At 39.1% G+C, this 21,057-nt stretch overlaps 1 protein-coding gene and 1 long non-coding RNA gene across 5 annotated transcripts in view; both read left to right on the forward strand.

The window, feature by feature from the left end:
* Nucleotides 1-5,368, forward strand: part of LOC135294137 (uncharacterized) — a 55,116-nt gene extending 49,748 nt beyond the window's left edge. Inside the window, exon 2 of the long non-coding RNA XR_010356292.1 lies at nucleotides 3,841-5,368. This is a non-coding gene — a long non-coding RNA (uncharacterized LOC135294137). The remainder of the gene's footprint in view (nucleotides 1-3,840) is intronic.
* The window catches only part of DCLK1 (doublecortin like kinase 1), a 231,016-nt gene that overhangs the window by 85,524 nt on the left and 124,435 nt on the right, over nucleotides 1-21,057 (forward strand). The window lies entirely within an intron of this gene.

Below are 21,057 nucleotides of genomic sequence, written 5' to 3' on the forward strand. Positions count from 1 at the left end.
ACATTCAAGAGAAATGTATAGAACATGATATGTAAGATGCTTCTTACTTATTATGCCTATCCTTGGCTGTCAAAAATTTTAAAGAGCAATGACTGTATTATATTTGTTTTGGGGTCACTAACTGAAAAAAAAAAATCGCCGTTAAACATTGAGCCCAGCTACCAGTCCCTTGTGGATCCCTGCTGGAAATGCTGTATTTTCAAGGTGATTTCCCAGTTGCAGCTACTCTTTGGAAGCTGTTATCTGCCATCTTAATCCAGCTATTACATGCATTAGTGATGCTGAATACTGCTGATTTTTTTAAATCAGAATGCCATGCTATAGCAACTCGGTTATCTAAGGTAAGTTTGTCAGGTGCATCTATGTAGTTACCTTAATCAAACAAATTGTTATTTCATCAGAGAGTAAAACCAGGTTTATTTGACAAAATAGATTTTTTCCACAAAATTGCATTGACCAACACTCATTATATACCAATCTTCTAATTCTTTATTTCCCCAGTGTATTACACTTACCAGGAGAAGTGTCAGGCTAACGAAACTGTCTGTCAATGTTATCTGAGATGATATTTTGTTTTTGGTTGGTACCCTTCCAGGCTTTAAAAGATTCTATAGCAGCCAGAGATTTGTATTTCATACTTTTTAATTTCATCTAGGTTTTGGATAATACTTATCCAGGTCTTCTGATTTTGAAAGTATAGGGGGTTTTAGGGGTGTTTTTTGGTTTTGTTTTGTTTGATTTTAGTGGTGGGGGGGGGGTTGGGTTTTTTTTGGTAGTAGGTACTTCCTGATACTCTTGTCAGTTTTCAATGGACTGGAACACACTCTGTTGTGACTTGATGCAGTAGCTTCTTTGCCACTTCTAAAATGGAGGACAGACAAACCTTTTCTACCTCTCTGTTAACAAATTTGCCATCCTTATGCAAAGAGAGCCCATACTACTTCCTTTGGTCTCAATTTGCTTGATATTCAGTATCCTGAGTTGTTGGAAGTTGGAGTTTTCCTTTTTCTTATTTCTTTACTGTTTGATTTGTTTTTCTTTTGCAGCTATTATTTAGTCATCTCCTTCCCATTTGTGTGTTTTGGTAAAGGATGCTTTAAATTGCTTTTGTTTAACCACCAAAGTAAGGGCAGCTTTTAGTCCATGTTATCTCAGTCATCCAAGTCACTGGTTCTGGACAACAAAACCCCCTGTTTTTTTCCAATCAGTTATGTCCATAGTTATGGAAGAAATGTGTAGCCACCGTCCTGTTCTTTATTCAGAAGACAAACTCAGCATTCCATAAGTCATTTTGCTTTCTTTTTTTTTTTAGACATGATTGCATAGAAGGTTTTAACAGAAGAAGTGAAATGCAGTTGTTGGTTTCAACAAAAAGTCAGGCATACATTTCCTGTCTCGTAGTGTGAAAAAATAAAAGCTCAGTCACTGTGCAGTGATGGAAAAGGGTATTGTTCATTCTAGCAGAAGGGAAGGAGAAAGAGACAACTCTTTTGACAACTCGAATAAGTCTGATTCTGTGCTGATCTCTGGAGTATAAATGTTTGGGTGGCTAGTGAGGCAGACAGGCAAAGAGGCAAATGAGGTTGAGCTGCTCTGAAATGTCAAATGTACCTGGAGAGATCCTGAATTAGAATGCCACTTCTTGGCATTTTAACTGCTCTTCTAGAAGAAATATTGCAGACAGGAAAAAAAAAGAAAAATGAATGAAAATGCTTTTCAGCCATGCCTTATTGCCTGTAATTATGTTTCTTTTTGATACTAGTATTCTTTTGTCTTTCTCTGTGGAAGTAACATTTAAATACATATTTTCAGTAGGGTTGATCGGAAGCTAGAATTAGGGATGCAATTAGATTACTTAATAAAACTGAACTTACAGTTTCCCTCTGCTTGGAAAGGTTTGTTGTATTGAAAAAGAGCATAGAAAAAGAAGTGTGCAAAGAAAATTTACTAAATCTTTCAAGGTATGGATGATCAAGGTCCTCGCAGCAGACTTCCAAAAAAGTGTCACAGATATATAGAAAGCTTCTGTTGCCAATGCATAAAATAGGCAGCTCACACACGACATCATTCAGGCCTGTAACACCTATGTGACTTCTCCTTGAAATGCTTGGCTGACATTTTTGCCTTGGAAAGTGGGAATTCTACTTTTGCAAGTCAACTATTTGAAAACTATCAGATGAGCTTCCTAGTCCTCCAAAGGCCTGTGAAGATGAAGAAGGAAGGAGGAGTCCTCTGGGGGCTTGAAGGGCACAGGACACCCTTCTGCTGCCCAGCACCTGTCCCACCGGACAGTCCTTGCTGCTGCTCTGTGGCTCTTTCCAGGTGACCTGTAATGGGACATGTTTGTCCTTCACAGGCACCAACTCAGCACTTACTAGGAACTTTGGAAGGGCAGAATGGAAAACCAGTTTGTCATTTAGCATGCCCGCCCTCAGCAAAGCGCTGTGGATTCAGCTGGAATGGTGGCTCGCTGACACCTGCTTAAATTCCACGGGTGTTCCCTGCATCTTACAGATACATCATAGTCATTTGTCTAACTAAAGTCAGAAAGTTTGTGTTTTGAATTTGTTTCCCATGTACACACTGATATGTAGAACTCCTCTGGCTTGTCTTCCGTAACCTGCTTTATTAGAAGTTTTTTGATCATAGAGGAAAAAAAGAACTGTGCATGATCAGACAATCCTATCCAATTCCCACTGCCTTCACCCTCATCCACAGTTTTACTGTTGCATGAATATTAAAGTTGACAAAAGGAATCTGTTTTGCACTTGTTTCTTTTAGAGAGTACCTTTTGGAAAATATTATTTTGACACGCATGTGAAAGCTTCAGTATTGGTCTGCTCTGCTGTCACAAGAGCACACAGTAGAGATTTCCACAGTAGCTTTCAATTTATAAGGTGCCATAAGCACCTTGGAAGCAGTGTCTCTGCAGCATCACAGACTCATCAGGGGCTATTTCACCTTCCCAGGCAGTCACTTGCTTCCACAGGGGAGGTGTGTTCCTGCTTTCCATGGCAGACAGTTGTGATGCTGTATGCTGCTGGTTCCTAGCAATTCCTGTTCACCTTATTGTGCTGTCATACTTGGCAAAACTAAAGAAATAGGAAAATGCTTTTGAAGCAACATAGTTATCATTCAGGAATTTAAATGCTCTAAGTTCAGAGTGAATCAGGATCCAAATCTTGTGGTTAATTGTACCAAAAAATGTCATGCTTCTCTACCAATGTATCAAGGTGTAGCTGGGAGACTGATATTGAAGTGTAAACGCATAAGAAATGCCTAGTGCATATGCTCTTTTTTTTTTCCTAGATTGTCTCTCAGTTATTTTAAACCTCATTATAACTGGTAAATTGCATAACACCATGCACTGCACGAACTGAAAGCGTCTGTGAATAGAAAATGGCAGTCAAGTTCCATTGCAATCAGAAATGCTGTTTTTAGGCCTGCTGAGTACTACTTCTCAAAGGTTTTCCATGTTTAAAATGTGATTGCTATAAGTGTGATGGCAGAAACTCAGAGAAAGAAGTGAAATTTCTAGCATTGCTTGAAACAGGCTTAAAATACTCCTGCTGAACTGTGCTGGGAGTTGCAGGATTTTGTGTCAGGTGCTTAAATTCTGTTCAAGTTTAACTTAGTGCAATGATCTCTTTTCTCACCACTTCTGTTACCTTTTAAGAGTAGCAAGTCTTTAAAAGAAACAGAACTGTTGCTTCTAATATCCCTCTCTTTGCAAAGTGTTGGAATTTTATAATATTTCTCAAATCACTCCCTTTGAGAAGTTCTCAGAGTTTGGTAATGAAGCTAGAGGCACTATTTTCTGAATATGTACCCCTTCTGTAGGAGATGAGCAGCACTCTAGATTCCTCCAGGCCTGAAGATCTTCTGAGGCACCTACACAGTCTGAGAACTGCAGCCTGTTCCCACAAGGCAGAGGAAACCGCAGCATTTGTACTTCTGGAACCTCCAGCTGCCTCAGTCAGCCCAGGGTAACCATGTCTGGAAGGGTAGGTCAGGAGGATTGCTTTATGATGCAGCAGTACAGGGGAAATGGAGACACTGACAGAAGATAAGGACCTCAGAAGATGCTTGGCAATTAACACTGTCTGATTTCTGATATGGTGGAACAGCCAAGACCAGAGCTGTGTAATAGACTTTTTCCACAGAGCAAAGTGTTCAAGTTTTGAAGCCATTGAAGATCCCTAGGCTGGTTCAGGGCTTGGTGATGCCATTTTAGCCACATCTCTTATGGGTGTATCTGAATGCTCTGCAAAGTAAAGCAATAGAGGAAAACTGGCCTGTTTCACAGGCTCTTGTTTTCTCTGACAGAAGACAAAAAAAGGAAAGTTGAGAGGAAAGGCATCTGTGTGCCATACATTTAAATGACTCAGGCAAGGCTGAAACTCTGACATGGCAGGACATTTCTAGAAGGCAGTGGGTAGTGGGGCAGAAGCTCTGCTTTGATCTTGTTGGACTGACTGTGATTCTGGAATGGAGCTGAGAATCAGCAGGGAAGGATAAGGACTTATTTTTGATGATGGAAAAGCACTGTCTAAAGGAAATGAGATGACAGAAAGGAGCTGTAGATTCTTCTTGTTGAGTTTAAATGTTTGAGCCTGATTGCTTGTCAGGACATTGCAATCCAAAGAGTAAAAAAACAAAACAACAACAAAAAAAAAAAACAAACATAATTTCTCTCTTGTGGTATGATTACCTTCAATTTTGTGATAAGATTACTTTGCTTTGAATAAGTTAAGGTACTAATTGCGCTCCTGTGCCTCTCCTTCCTTGTACCCTGATTGTATGAAATGGAGTGGGAGATAATGCAGAGATTATCAGGCATTATTGCGGCTGCAATGTGAAGGGGAAAATGGCTGCAAATGGCTGAAGGGTTAAGTGTTAAATCTAGGATTTCTGTGTGGTTTGGATACTTGTTTGAACTCTTCACCCTACGTTTCCTCACCCCCTCTTGTTCTCTGTCTTCATTCTCGTGATCTGGCCATCTTTTCCTTATTCCAGACAACCAGAGGTGTGACCATGGTGTGCTGGCTTTCTTACAGGCAAACACTTCTCCTTAACTTTGGCTTCTAAATTTTTCTTTCAATAAAGCTAGAAGGACGTTGGAGCTTAGTGATGCCATTTTAGCCACATCCCTTATGTGTGTGTATCTGAATGCTCTGCAAATTAAAGCACGGTTGGAGCTTAAGTTGTGCTGCTGCATTTTAAATATATATTGCTGTCAAAGATCCTTAAATCATGTTGGATGTAGTTTCTTTTTTGAATTTTTGTACATATTTAGGTTTTTTGTTTTAATGACAAAAATTACATGAAAAACTGTTCATTAAATAGCCATTTTTAATTCTCTATACTAGTGTTGACTCTTACTGCTATTAATAGTTCATGTGTAAATGCATTAATGTGCTAGAACTACTCTAATACTCATTAAGTCGTTTCAGAGCTGTTAGCAGGCATTATCTCCAAGGAACAGAGTCATGGAGAGATGAAATGCAGTGTCTCAAACATCCACTGATTCTGGGTAGCCAGAATGGTGTGTTGGTACCCAGGCTCCCAACTATGCATCCCCTTTCACCATTCTCTTTAACAGCTCAGCTGTGCTGTGTTCAGTCACGACACCCTCCTCTTCCCCCGCCGTCTCCTTTTGTTCGCTACATACCTGCCAGCTTTCTCAGCAAATGAAGAAGGGTTCTACAGATAACTAAGCTTTCTTCATTATCCTCTTCAAAAGGACAGCAGCTCAGGGCATAAGGCAGTGTATGATTATGTAATTAAAGGCTGTGTGGTGCCCATTCCACAGTAGTGGACTGTGAAAAGCCGCAACTCCTGGCTCCCTTTCTAGTGCTGCAGGAGCATCTGGTGGCTGGAGCAGCAATTGCACGTGGAAAAACAATTTTTCAGTTCCTTGAGTTATAGAGCTGGGAGGGGAACATCCTCCTCAATATTGCTTTGCACTTTCTGAGGCTGGAAATTGCCCTATGGAGGCAGAGCATTAGAAAAAGACATTATTACATTCAAATATGCTTCTACTGGATGCATATTTGAATAATGCACACACCCTGTAAAATCTGAGCAAATTGGAGTTTTCATAGGGAGTGAAATAAGACTTTTGTTTGACCTTGGTGTAGTCCCTTCTCCAAAATATTGAAGGGCTAAATCTTCCTCATAAAGCACTGGAGTTGTTTGGGTTATATCCTGCCTGGTCACAGAGAAATGGCTGACTAGCTGCTGCTGAAGATTTCCCTGCTGTTTTCTGGACTGATATTCATGTGAAATGATGGCAAATGGTTTGAGAACTCAACATGATCATTAAAGAGGATGATCCAAAATACTATATATACCTAGTGCAGCCAGCTGTACATGTTGCATAAATTTTCCTTTCTGCAGAGAAGGAACTAGGAAAATCAGGTTTCATGAGACCAAAATAAGATCTCTTTCAGAAGAGAGTAGTAATTTAAAATCCAAGTGATTCTTCCTTGCAGTGATACGGTAGTGGTGCTTTGTCCATTCTGGTAACAGTTCATCATCCAACAGGCTGGAAACTATGAAGACTATATGTACTTTCTGAAAGTCCCCCGCAAGACTTTTAGCCATGAAGGTCAATTTCAAAGCTGACCAAACACAATGGTCAGAAGCTGTGTGCTTGGTCCCACTTATACCTGGTGAATATGGACTGTGTGTGTGAGGGCTGGTGATTGCACTCACAGGATTGTCACACATTTTGAGCTTCTCTGTCCTGACTCCCTATTGAGCTTCTGCCACCATGAGATGACAGGAGGGTTTCAAGCTTGGTCCTTCCAGGAGCTTCAGGACAATAGCATAGATAGCGCTGACCTTTCTATCCTACTGCAGCTTCTTCCACAATTTTTCAGTTGAGAGATCTGAGTCCATTAATTGCTGAGGAAGAAGCTGGGAAGGAAAGAAGAAAAGTAGATAAGGTGCTGGATAGAATACTGGGGAAGAAATTCCACCGTGTGGTTCTGCAGATGAGCGGTTTCTACTTCTGCTATGTTTCTCCTGTTTTTGTAAGTTGGGGAGAAGACATAGTTGAATCCTTTTCTGCCAAGCAGACACTGGTGGAAAGCTTTGGTGGCAGTGGCCCATAGTTTTGATGATGCTGCACATGGCGTTCTGTAAACTTAGGTCAGTTCTTAATAGACAATAATTAAAATGAAGAGGCATGTAATTGGTTATAACTTGCTCTAATTGACATGCTTTTCCCAGGACAAATGTTGGCTTCAGGTAGTGGCAGGATGGCTCTACTATGGTGTCACACAGATACTCTGGGTTGTTCTGCCTGCCTCATAGGGCCATGTTTAAAGATTTTCTGCTTTCAGTTAAGTGTGCTTGGCTGAAGTAGGGGAATAAACTCATTTCTCCCCATGTAATGTGAGTTCAACTCAAATCGGCGTTTCTGTCCTTGAAATGCTGATTTTTGTCCTGGGATCATAGTATTATGCAACTTCACAGTAAAAAGTGTTATGTTGACTTCAGTTATTTCCTAGTAGGAAAAGCAATAATGTTAGTGCACACTTCTTCTGAGGATTATATATTCTTACTTTAATATTGTGCCATTGAACAAGGCCAAATAATTTTCATTGATAAACATTCAGTATCTTTTTCTAGCTATAAAGTAGAAGATTCAGGTTCTTCTTCAGCACTCAAGGAAAATTAACTTCATTGTCTGTATTATGGTTTTTACTCAACACTATCCAAACCCAGAACACTTTGTAAATGTACAAAAAATATATCTGTGTTATAACACATTGATTAAACCAAAACAAATCACAGTCTGACTGAAACAGAGCTTGGAGCTGAATCTACAGGAGTTTATTCCTAGGCAGAGGAGTTAAATCTATATAGCGCAAATGCTACAAGGCTGTGAACCTCTTGGGATTTAGTATATTAATTAGTATTTTATGGCTGCTAATTAGCTCTTCCTGCATCTCAGTTTCGCGTTCTGGACTTTTAGGGATGTGATTTGCAAACTTCGCTGTCACCTTAGAAATGATCAGTTATATAAGTGTATGTGTTCTTGTTTTCCCATGGACATTGGCTAAATTTCCATTTTTTTAATGCTCTAAGCTATTTTAAACAGTAGTAAATACAGAATTACGTTTGTTAAATGAATTGAAAGCTGCAGATTTCAAAAGTTCGAGTATATTGAGCATGACAACAGCTAATTGAAAATAATACCAGAGGAAGCTGTCAGACAGCAAAGGTTCCTTCTGCACCAGGTGAAGTAGGTGGCTGCAGTGACTTTTGTGCTGAATGACCATGTATGATCACTCCTGAATGGATTCAGAGTGTTTTGTGCTCTCTGCCTGTGGAGTTACATCTCCATATGCAGTTGGGGAAGGTTAAGGCTGTAGCAGGTGATACACACAGTGACAGGTTTATGTGTGAGAGAGCAAGCAGAAAGAAGTTGTAGGTTAAACAAGTACTTGCAAACATTACACTTAACATCACACTGCCCTTCAGAATATCCAATGTATTCTACAGTGAACTCAGAGTGGTCATTTTGGTTCCAGTAAATACCACCAAAAGTTCAGGTCTTTTGTGTGCTTATCGTAGGAAGTTACAAAAAAACACTGCAAGGTATCTGAAACACCTTGTTTCATCCTGGAGTTTGTTTTTGTTTTCAAAGGAAAAGAGCATGTGTTTCACTCTGTTGGTCATCTGGCTTGATGCTGGAATCCTCACTGTGCTGAAAGGTTTCCATGGCTTTGTCTGTCTGCCTGTTGCTTTTACTGCCTCTGAAGGCTACAATTTGTGCTGGTGAGTGAAAACACACTGTCATGGTTATTATGAATCTGTGCTCAGAAACAAATGAAGAGCATGATGAAGAGAGCATCTCCTGCCAGTTAAGAAAAGAGTTAGGTTTGAAAAACAAATCAATTTTCCGACATCTTGTGTCCCAAATGTCTCACTTCAAACCTTAGGCAGTTCCAGGCATTAAATGCTGTGAATGACAATAATGGACAAATTCAATTGCAACTTCTACTTTGAATTCAGAGTAGAAAAATTCTCTAAATTAAATGTGGTGGATCAAATCCTCAAAGGTTTTCAAAGGCTGGGTAGTGGTTAACTCTTTATCCCTTCTGCAGCAATGAAAATGACCCTGGAAAGTTCATTTCTGCAGAAAAGATCATTTATTAGATGGTCTACTCCATGTGAGACAACCTGCACAGGAAGAGCTCAGTGCTTTGTCTCGACTGCCTGCATATTTCTTGATGTGAATAAGGTTTGGCCTTTATTGCTTGCTTCATCTCATCCCTATGCTATGCTTGGATAAAGCTTCATCTGTGAGATCTGAAGAGATTTTATGGAGATGGCTGCTTGTGCAGTGGAGCATGTGGTTGTTCCAGCTTCACGGTAATCTGAGGAGCTAGGTGAGATAGCAGTGGTATGAAAATGGCATGTCATGTTAGTGGGGAAAAAATGAGCTGCTGCTCACTGTCCCCTTCCTACGTGTCACAGTAATCCTGGTTCATCATTTCTTGTTACCCTTCGACCTCTTGGCACACTGGTATTAAACCTATTATGGGAATGAAATGTGTTCTGTAAACTCAGGTCAGTTCTTAATGGACAATAATTCAAATGAAGAGGCACATAATTGGTTATAACTTGCTCTAATTGACATGCTTTTCCCAGGACAACTCCAGTTGGAGCAACTCAGACAGCAGGAGCATGGATGTTGTTAACCAGGGCAAGTGTGAAGGACGTCCCACTTTTGTATGTCCTGTTTTTTTTCCCCTGGGTCAGATGCACGATAACTTTCCTCCAGGCAAAATTTCCTTCAGGTCATATACATATAGACAGCTCCCACCTCAAAATCAGCCAGAAATTTCCTGCCTACCTCAGTTGTAGTGGATTTGAATACTGTTACAAGCATTGATAACAGCAGCCAGTAGATAATAGGTGACATTGCAGTGCATGTGTCTGCTGTGTTTTTCAAGTATTGATCAGACTCCTTCCTTCCAAGTAGGCCAGTCTTAGGCCAGCATTTGAGAAAGAGTATTTAGTATTCTTCAAATTACCATAAATTTGAAGCCCTTATGTGTGGAAGAGCAGAACACAAAATTTGTTTCAGTGTGTGCTATTTGTAGCAATTAGGACATAGGACTGAAAAAAATGTTTTAATGGAGTGCATTGATATCCTATATTATTTTAATTGGCTATCTTATAACTGTACTGCTTTTAATTTATTAAATATGGAAGAACAAATATTTCTCTTAAGTTGAGCAGACAAAAGTAGGCATTCCTGCTAAGTGGGAAGCTTTCATGAGCTTTAAGGTCCTTTTTTAAAATAACTGGAGCCACTGTGCAAGTTTTTAGTTATGAAAAAACTGAAAATATTTTCTTCTTCTCCATCTTAGGCTCCCTTAGATGCCAAAGACTCCAGTCATCTGCCAGCCAGTCATAAAAGAAAGGCATTTTCTGAATGGAATGTACATACTGGTTTCATACACAGGAACAGTCAAAAGGGCGCACAAATTTACATGTATTGCTAAGCTAATAAGTTTTGATTATTTATATTTTTAGGAATGTTTCTGAAAAGCATTTAGTGTAATTCTAACAGTTTGAAAAAGAGTTGAATGTCATCTGCTGGATTTTTTTCCTCCTGAAAGTCCCCTGCCTGCCTTAATAGTTAAAATGTGTCTCAATTTCCGTAGTTTATGTAGGCATCCTACTAATTGAGGGGAAAATCTTTCCAGACCTTTAGGACAGCTCCTGGGGTCATTATTTTAATCTCAGGGAGTTTTGTTCATATTGTATGGTGACAAATGCACTTTATTCTAGACTGCATGCACAGATTTTAATCTGCTGTAATGCACTGGGTTTCAGCCATTTCCTTACTGCAAATGAATAATGAATAAGCGGTGGTTTGAAAGCTAATGTTTCAAGATGAAATCTGAATCTCATTGCAACATGGATGATATTCATTTGTCATCTCCATGGAAACATCTATTTATCAAGGCACTGCAGCTAAGACTGTAACAAGAAAGTAAGCAATTGTTGGAATGCAGGGCTTTTGCTGGGAAGCAGACTTAGGAAACAAAAGATAGGATTATGCAGGACTGTGCCATTATTTTTGAAATTGGAATTTTTTTTAAAGAATACATAAATCTTTCACCTTGAATGATATGGATCTTGCTGTGTTTTGAAATGCTGAAAAATATAAGTAGTATGAGGAACAAAAAGCATAAATATATAAGTAGTATGAGGAACAAAAAGCATAAATATCCTGGGAAGTCTCTCCCATTGTCACCTGTTGTGGTCTGTGTGCTCTTGGGAAATTCCAAAGCTACAGAGTTGGGTGTCTCCCTGTATTCAAAGTACAGCAATGTATGCCCCTACATATAACATGGCAGCTATCAACTGAATTTAACAGCTAGTGCTGCTTAGCAGAAGAATTTTCTGTGAGGCACATAAAAATTCCTTAAAACAGAGCCTGGGTTAAGTCTCTTAGTGAGAAGTAGGGGATTTGTGGAAAAGGCCCAAAGGTATCGTAGATATCATTCCTCAGGATGGGCTCTCTTTCTTCTATTCTTTTCTCATTTAAGTAGTCACAATAGTGCAATCCTGAAACACTGTTTAATATTTCATTTCATAACAGGCTTGAATTTTTAGTTTTATGGATGTAAGCTGTGGACTCAATATATATTCATTTTTTTTGGTACTCCTAAAACAGCCTTCATTGTGTTCCAAGAGGTAAGCTCAGAGCTTGTGAGGCAACAGAAGAAGCATGAAAAGCTTTTGTTCTAACTTCTGTTCATGGTGTGTTTCAGCTTTTTGAATCTGGGAAGAGCTTTCCTGAGCTGATGATGCTGTCCCCAAGAAATGCCACATACCCTTGTGGGGGCAGGTGATACAGAAGGGAAAACAGCCTTTTCGTTCCTCCAGAGTTTGGCTGAAGTTTCCACAGCTAGACAAAGTAGTTACCCCTCTTCCTCATTAGCATGGTCAGGAATAGTTTGGCCTCTGGGACAGGTAGTCAAGACAGGTAGCTTTGTAATTTATTGTCCAAGTAAAGTTACTGATGAATTTTTTCACAGGACAAAACTGAGAGGGATTGGTGGGGGTGAGACTTGTTTGTGGAAAATATGGACACATAATCTGTTACTTACTCCTGTTCCAGTTTGTTTATGAAAGGAACTTACATTGAGGTTGTTTTTGGTTCTGTTTTGTTTTTAAGGGAATGAGCTATGTTGAAGGATTTCCTTTGATTCCTGTCATGGTTTTGGTTTCTAAACCTATGTAAGGTCTCTTTATCACCCTTTACAATTAGTTTTAAAAATCAGGATTTTAAGAAAAAAATATTCAACTTGATTTTGCAGTATAGTTACAATATGTATGCTGTGTCAAAAATGAGGCATACATTTAATTCCAGCATGTATGCAGCCCTTGTGACAGAGGAAAGCATACTTACTTTGACAAAAATGGTGCCATTTTTTTGTTACCCAAAGTATGTTTGATCGTGTGTACACTTGAATTGATGCCCTCTGGCCATGGTGATGGTGTTCTCCTGTAGTGCCTCTTGTCCCATGTCACTATGGAGAAGGAAGGTGCTTCAGTAGGACCTGATTGTTAGCTCCAGTTTTCAAACATGTACCCTCCCCAATTACTTCACAAGGGCAGAATATTCTTCTACTAGCTGAGAGCAAAAAAAAATAGATGAAGAGTAAGAAGTGAGACAGCAAGGTGGGAGTAAGGCAATTGAGGCAGCAGATATTAATGGGAAAAAAGTAAGAGTGGGAGGGTGATGAAGGAGAAAGTGAAAGGAAAGAAATAATCAGTCACGGAATTGTTGAGACTGGAAAGAGACTGCAGGAAGCTCCCCTGGAGCCTGGTCTGGACCAACTCCCCTGCTCAGGTGGGGTCACGCAGAGCAGACTGCCCAGGACTTCTTAGCGTCCAGATGGCTTTTTAGTGTCTGAGGCTGGGGACTCTAACACCTCCCTGTGCTAGTGCTCACTCACTCTCACATTTAAATCTTTTCCCTGATGTTCACAAGAAATGTGAGAAATTGTGAAGAATAAATTCATGCTATGAGTGGGAAAAAAAATTATATATATATAAAAGCTTGGGTGATTGTCCGTAGAAAGTGTGGCTTTAAGAAAATATAAGTTCATGCACCTGAAGTGTCAGAAAAAAATCCAAGAGAAGGCTTTTCTCCCTCACTCTTAAAACACTTGAAGTCACCAGTTTTGAAGTTCAGCAATAACAGCTTCACTGAGGACGTAGGAGAATTCACACATGATCCTTATTTCCCCTTTATCTCTCCGTTTATTCGCTGTTTGGCCCCGTAAGCCTGTCAGGATCGGAGGGTGCCGGGCGCGGTGCCGCAGCTCCCCCGTGCGTGCGGCGCCGGGCTGCTCGCTGTCTGTCTGTCTGTCTGCCGGCAGCGCCTCTGCCTTCAGCTCGGCGCTCCAGTGGCGCTGCTCTGACTTCTGATGCCAGCTAAACCAAGGCACGGCGATCCCAGCAATTCGGCACGCGTTGCTGAGAGTTTGGGGTCTGCTCTGGGTAGTTAAAATTGAATGAAGACCTCTGGAGACGCTGCAGACGGCCCAGGAATTGTTTAGCCTAGTTTGGAGGCAGTATACATTTCTCTGAATATTCACGGCTGGTTCAGAGGCAGGGCAGGGCTGCTGCTTGCCATTAGTGTGATGAATTCATGCTGAAGTGGCCACTGATGAATTCTGCTAGGTAGACAGCGATCTTTACACAGGAGATATTTTAGAAGGTGACCCAGATAGTGACTCGGATCTTACTGTTCTCCTGAGCCCTTAAGTTGGCTGAGTCATTGTGCCATTCAAGTGTGGGTGGCTTTTTCCTGCATGAATATTTTTCCATTAGCTTCTGGGTCAGTTTAAAGGAATTAATATGTTACTTGATCAATTTTCTGTTTGCAGAAACAAGTTCTAATGTACTCTGGAGGATCTTTGGCTATGTCTTACAAATCTCTATTAGTGCTCTTTTCCAGTGTTGTGTCTCTGTTTTGTCACTCTTCCACACTGACTAACAGGTTTAGGAAGTCTTAAGACAATTAGGAATGCTGAGCAAATGTATTTGCTAAAGGTTAACTGGAGGCTTTTATTGACACTGTAAGTTATTATGTCTGTCAGCAGTGAGACACCTCTGAAAAATTATTCAAAACACTTACAGGTGTTCCTCCTCTGAACCACCTTTTCTGAAATCTCTTTCCATTCAGAAAGAGAATATTCATTAATTTAACTTTTGTGAATACATTCTCTCTGCGTGTAATGGCAGGTAAAAATAAATATGATTTAATAGATCTTTATTTAAAAGGAATATTGTATCTTGCCAAGTAAAAAGACCTGTAAAGTGTCTTTCTGGATCCTAACTCTGTTCTTTTACAACTCTGTCGCTGGTGGTACTAAAATCTCTGGCTCCTACTGAGAGCTTATTCTGGGTCCTTGTGGGTTATTTCTGTACCAGGTTACTGCTCTGAAGTAGGCAGTAGGCATTTTGTATGCTTTCAGGTTCATTTTTCTTGTAAGAAGGGAAGGCATGACTACTTTTGGCTTCAGCAAAGTAGGATGATGCTAAAGACTTGAACAAAAGGCAAAGGAAGTACTTCTAGAAAAAAACGCAAAGGGGTGGAAGAAAGTATCTTGGGGGATTGTAGTTACCTTTGTTTTAAATGATTGGAAAAACTCAAGTAATTGAGTATGTTTGAGATATTTTTGGCTAAGTGAATCTGTTGCCTGTTATAAATTTGCTAGGAAAATGTAATTATGTAGCTAACATAAACCAAATGTTTCTCATATGCATTGCTGCCTAACTTGCATTGAGAAGGGTAACTATGCTGAGAGCCCTTGAACAGTTTTAAAGCGCATGGCAGCACTCTGCAAGCTCAGTTGTGAAAGTGATTTTTCTGTGTTCACATTCCCCTTTTTCAGGTTTTCCTTTAAGCTATAAAAAGACTTAAAATTTGCATTCCAATATCAAGTTATTACTGCACTATCTTTTAAGAAAGAAAATCCTCTCATAATTTTTTCAGCACTACCTGTGCTTGCTGAAAGAAGTTAACATCACTTCCAAACGAATGAAACCAGTTGGAGTAATTGGAGCCTTGCCGTTAATATGAGAGTGCTTATCCCCTGTCACGTGCCTAATGTTTGTGCATATCATTCAAGGACTCCTTGGATAGTCCCAGGACTGAGACTGGCTCATAATTGCTTCTATCCCCATCAGAGTGTGTCACCATCTGTGACTGTGTGGGCTGTGTATTCACTTCCTTCTTTCTGCTTTTACCTCACTTAGTAATTTTTTTTTTTTAGTGTTGCACAAATGACACAGCTTTAACAATTAGTGTATCCATGGCTCCATGTTTGCTCTCAGGTGGTTAGGATACTTCCTCTGCTTTGCTTCTGAGCTGGCAACCTACTTCTTTCAATTTCTCAGTTAACAAAATATCCAAAAACTCCCCAAACCACCACCACCACCAAACCTAAATGCAAGCACAGGAGAGAGATTCAGGCTATGATGTTTCACAGATATGCCTAAAATTAGAAGAGATAAGAAGGTTTTTCCAAAAAGATGGGGTTTGGGGTTTTGTTTTGTTTGGTTATTTGCGGGTGTTTTTTTTTTTTGTTTTGCTTTTTTCCCTTGTGGGCCAGATATTTTTTTGTTCATTATGTTGGCAGCTATAAATTGATCCTGGGATTTTTGGATCAGTTTATATTGATACACATGGGACGTGTAGAGACAGGTATATGGACAGAACTTAATTTCCTGGGTTGTTCTGGATGCAAAAAATGAAGTTGGATGCTGTGTGGAGATTGGATGTCCTGGGGATCTTACCTTTTGTGCTGCAGAAAAACATAAGGAAGTGAAAAGGAAATTCAGAGACACTGCAAGGTGTTATCACAGGTGAAATTGCTTTTGGTGCAAATTTCCCTTTCCAACTTGGTGCTATTTTCTGTGATTGTATTTTTCTTTAGAACTTATCTGTGCCTAGCAACCTTCTGAATTGCAAATATGCTAAATTCTCCTACATTTTGTAATGTGACTTATTTAACGATGCTTTATCACATCGTTCCCTATGAGATGTAGGATCTTAGAAGTAAAGGATTAGTAGCTGAAGGCTATTAAGTTTGAGTTCATAACAGGTAGTAGAATCAGAACACAGGGGATACAATTCAAAAGATTATCAAGTTTTGTAAGGAACAGCCTAACAGATGAAAAACTTGCTGTACTTCTGGACCTCCAGTTCAGCAAGTTATTTGGGGCTACACTGCCTGAGCATAGATTGCTTCATCTTTTTGATTTCATTTTGGCTTTGAGTCAAATCTTTGAATGTTTGTTAAATAACATAACATTTTCAAACACATCTGGCAGGTATTTTTGGTATAGCCTTTGCACGTGAGTGATGCTGCACTGCCAGCAGAGATGTGCATCTGCATCAGGATGTCAGTTTGATATATCTTATTATGTCAAAAATAATCAAAACAAATTCCTTTGTTACTTACTACATCTCCACATGTTTCCTCTAAGCTATGCTACAGCTTAAAATAAGTCAACCTAAGGGTGCACAGATTAAATTAAGCATGAATGCAATGCTTTTGGCTTGTGCAATCTATAAATACACAGCAGTCAGGTTAGTGATGAATGTGGAAGGGTTATATGGCAGCAAAAAAATTTCATTTACATTTTCTTAGCAACAAGTAGTTTTGAAGATGTAGTACCAGTGTATTGCAATAATTTTATTCTTAAAATTAAGGGCTCTGGATATTGATTTTTCATAAAAGTACCTCCTTTCACAGTTTATAGCTTAACTATTTAAAAAAGTTTTTCTAGCAAAGTAGAAGGGATTTTGAAAGCATTCTTCTCTTTGCCATCATGCTGGAACTTTCTGATGTGCTTGAGCAAGCTCTTCAACTCTCATTTTAACATTAATTTATTATATGTTTTGCTGGCAGGGATTTATCTGAAACTTACACTATTACATCTTGGCAGATTTCTTTTTAATTCTCAGATGTTTCGGAAATCGGGTGTGACTCTGTGTGTAGCACTACTTTAAAAATCCTTTTTCCAAGTGCTGGCCTGAGGTTTTTGCTTGCTTTCTTTTTTTGTCGCCTCTAATCCTGATGGTTCATGTCATATTCATGCAGTTATAAAGTCTGCTTATTTTTTGCTTGCTAGATTTAGTAATGTCCCAGGACTTGCTGTACTGAAGCAACAGGCTCTGTTCCAGTAAGAAACTCTGACATGAGAAAGCCATCTCCATGTTCAGCATGCCTGAGAAATCTCAACAGTTGTAACCAGTCTGCCTGTGATGTGGAGACAGTGTTCTGACCAAGGTGTCTCTTCACAGAGCTGGACTTAAAATTCCAGGTTTTTGTGATTATTGGCTGTGTCTGCTCTTTCTTCATCCTTAAGCTTTTGAACTCTTTCATGTTGTAAATTTCTGTAGGTTGGATTCTCTCTCTGCACATTTCCTACCTTTGTTGCTCTGTCTTAAGGAGCCAAAGCCCAGGGAGAATGGCAATTACAAGAATCACCTCACCAGAGTACAGATTACACATGTAGACCATGTTTACATTGCTTAGTGGTTTTTTTTCTGAATCATACAGTTTTTGTCAATGGAAATAGCTTGAATTTTTAATAGTTATTAGCAAGAAAAATTTGCTGATTGATTTCCCAAGAAATGCTCTTGGGGAAATAAATAATTTGAACAGTGGCTTTGCTGTATAGACACTTACATATTAATATTAATGTTTATTTAACTTGCTCTCTATCCATCTTGTTAACATCTGTTGTAATAATGGAAACTGTTGCCAAATAGTTTCAAGAGTGATGGTAATGAGATAGTGTGTCTGAATGTCTGTTTGGATTGGATTTTAGATTTATTGTCCATATTCTGCACTTAGAAGAAAAGGAATCTCTCAATTTTCACTTTTCTTGAGCATGAAGAACTTTAATGGTTGAATCATTTGATCTGGTTACTGAAAGGATTACTATTATTGTTCAGCCCAACTGACCCTCTGGAATTTGAGGAAGGTGTTTAACCGTTTGAGCTTTTGCATTTTGTGCAATTTTATTGTCCTTATCATTAGGTGAAATGCTACATTATCAGCAGACTTGCGTTGTTTTTGTACTGGTCCCAGCTGCAGTGTGCAGTAACTTGTTGAAATCTTGACATCTGTTTTCCCTTTTCCTCCTTTTTTTTCAGAATTCAACCATGTCGCTTTTTTTTCCTGTGTTGCATGCTGAGCCTTAAGTTAGCATGTGTGTGCAGCCAAAAGCCATTACACATCTCACTTATGTTCCAGGCAGTTTATGATGGAGTGCTGTCCTGCATTTTATTAATGATTATGCCTGAAAGAAATGGAGTTTATGGCATTATCACCAGAGTCCATCATTAGTCAGTAAGCTAACATGAGAAGACTGTGTCATGGATATTAAGATGATGCACTGGGATTTTGGAATTAAAGTGCTTTCAAAGAAGGGAAAATAACTCTCCTATCTCTAAATGCATTTGGGTAGCTATATTTTTTTTTTGCACCGTCCATCTGCTACTTGAAATTGGTGGTTGAAATCTGGTTCTGCTGCAGGCACAAGGTGTGATGGGTTCAGTTCAGATATTAACTTACAAATTTCATACTTCAACCTACTTTTGTAGCTCACACTCTCTCACAAGAACAAGAAAGCCAGAAATGTTCCCACATTTGACAAAGCTGTGCTGAGGTTGCTCTGAATTGGAAGACAAAAGAAAATCTTGTTTTTAGAGGTCTCTCAAGAAACTACTCCTGAAATGCCACTAATGTCATGGTAAACAATTGGATTGTTTCATAGATTGGATGCTTTCATAATGGTGTGTAGACTATAACTTTGAGCTTTTCAGTTATCAGTCAGTGGTATATATATAATATAAACTTCTGTTATAGAGGGATTGCAGTACCTAAAGCAAAATTACCAATCAAAGCTTTCCATTTGGATTTGGATCCAGACAGCCAGTAAATTTTATTTGGACCAATTCCCAGAGAAGCTGTGTTTTCTGCGGTCTCCAAGGGGAGGCTGTGTTGTCTCCCAGTGTCTCAAAAAATGGTTGCAGCTTGCTCTCACAGTTCCCAGCTGGGAAGGTAGAGAGCAGCATCTGGCCAGCCAAGCAGAGCAGGACCCAGCTTACTACCTCCTGCTGAGCAGAACTTCACAAAAATAAGCAGACCTCTAGAAAAATACATAGTGGAAGGAGGTAAAAATTAATCAAATGCTTCTGCTCTAACAGTTAATTCCAGGATTCAGACTTGCCTTATAGCATAAATTTGATAGATCTTTTACTTGAAAATGGAAATAACAGTGTTGTACGCTTTCAGGTAAAATGGTGAGAGTGCCTTTTGTTGGAAAATTGTATTGATTTCAGGGAGAAGTTGCAATCAGAAGGCTTTAATGGTGTGCAGGTATTTTGAAAAAGTGGTTTTTGAGAAACATTGATTGTGTGCACCTTATTTTTGAGATTTATGGATGAAATGCAATAAAGCTACTTCAGAAGTAGCAGGCCCCCTAATTCTTGTTTCAGGTAATGGGCCAATATAATGCATTTACTAAACACAGTGAACATCACTAAGCAAAATTATTCATTTCACCTAGCACTAAAAGATTGCCCTGAAAAACATTTTTGTCTGTACTTTTGAAAGGTGTTTTCTTCTTATCTCCAAACCTGTAATTATAATTTTCAGAAAATGGCACCTGACTGCATTTTTCTTTTGAATGAATTTGTTTCACCTAGCTGGTCTCTGCCTCTTCATTTAGCTGCTCTAAGCAAATAGGAGGATCATCAGTGAAAATTTGTCATGAAATATGAACAATGAAAATTTATAACTGGTTGTTTTTGCATATTTGAAAGACTTTGAATACAGGCATGAGAAAGTAGTCCAGTGCTCTCATGTTCACAGCAAACAGAACAAAGCTGTGGATTTAATTTTTTTAATATATCTGCAGTGGTGTTCTAGAAAGTAGTGTTATTCCAGTTGAATTAAAAATAATATTCTTGCTTGTGATTGGTGATTGAAGAGCAGTTTGGGTTTTTCACTACATGGCCTTCAAATTGTGGGATTTTCTTTTATAAGAAAGACATTTATACAAAGGCCTTCTTCAGCCAATGATCTTGCAAGTGTCACTGCTTTTTGAAGAGCACACTGACCAGTGATTAAGATAGTTTAAGAGACTGCTCTGAAATCAGCTGCTTTTGTGCGAATGCAATTACAGGAATACAGTTATGTGAATGATGAAGTAAAAGTACATACCATCTTGACAAAGAGAATATTAGCCATTTAAATAATGGACAACATATTCTAAACTTAGTTTTTCTGAGTATTTAAGAGCAGGATTCAGTCATAATAAAAAAAACCAAAAGGCTCACGGGGGCATGGTATCTTTTTCAGCAAAACCCAGCTTTTCAAGCTGGGTAAGTTGTTTCCCTTGTACATACGCATTCTGAAAGTCAGTCTCCAAAACGGTTTTAGTACCTTTAAAAGGCCTTATTCAAGAACCTGAAGTCAAGGTTTTATTTTGCCAAGGGATCAGAAATTAGAGTAATATTAATTTCCTGTTTCCTAGGGTTATGTGAATACAGTGTTAGCAAATAGTTGCCACCTGTTTGGAGAAAAAAGCCAGGTGGGCTGCTGGAGTCCGCACTTGGTGTGTCTGACCACTAAACGGTAGTGTTGTATTGCAGCTCGTAAGGGAAAACACATGAATGTGGCAAAAGTAATAAAAATAATCCAGATCTAGTTGAATTCTGCTATCAAGCCTTAACTCTTTTTACATTGGCCCGTTAATTATATCTTCTGCTGTTAATTCAGCCGTCCTATCAATGTCTGATTGTCCTGAAGAAACATCCTCTGTTTAAGAAGAATTTATTTTAAATGCGTGAGGAGAGTTTTTTTCTTCTCTGTTCCTGTACAAACTTTGTTCTGTTGTTTGAATTGTCCATAATGCTGATCTGTTGTGCAGTTGCTGTGGGATTTTATGGTGACTAGCGGGATTCAGTCTCCTCCAGTGCAAAAGGCA

The sequence above is a fragment of the Passer domesticus genome, chromosome 2, assembly GCF_036417665.1.
Source record: "Passer domesticus isolate bPasDom1 chromosome 2, bPasDom1.hap1, whole genome shotgun sequence".
NCBI lineage: Eukaryota > Metazoa > Chordata > Aves > Passeriformes > Passeridae > Passer > Passer domesticus.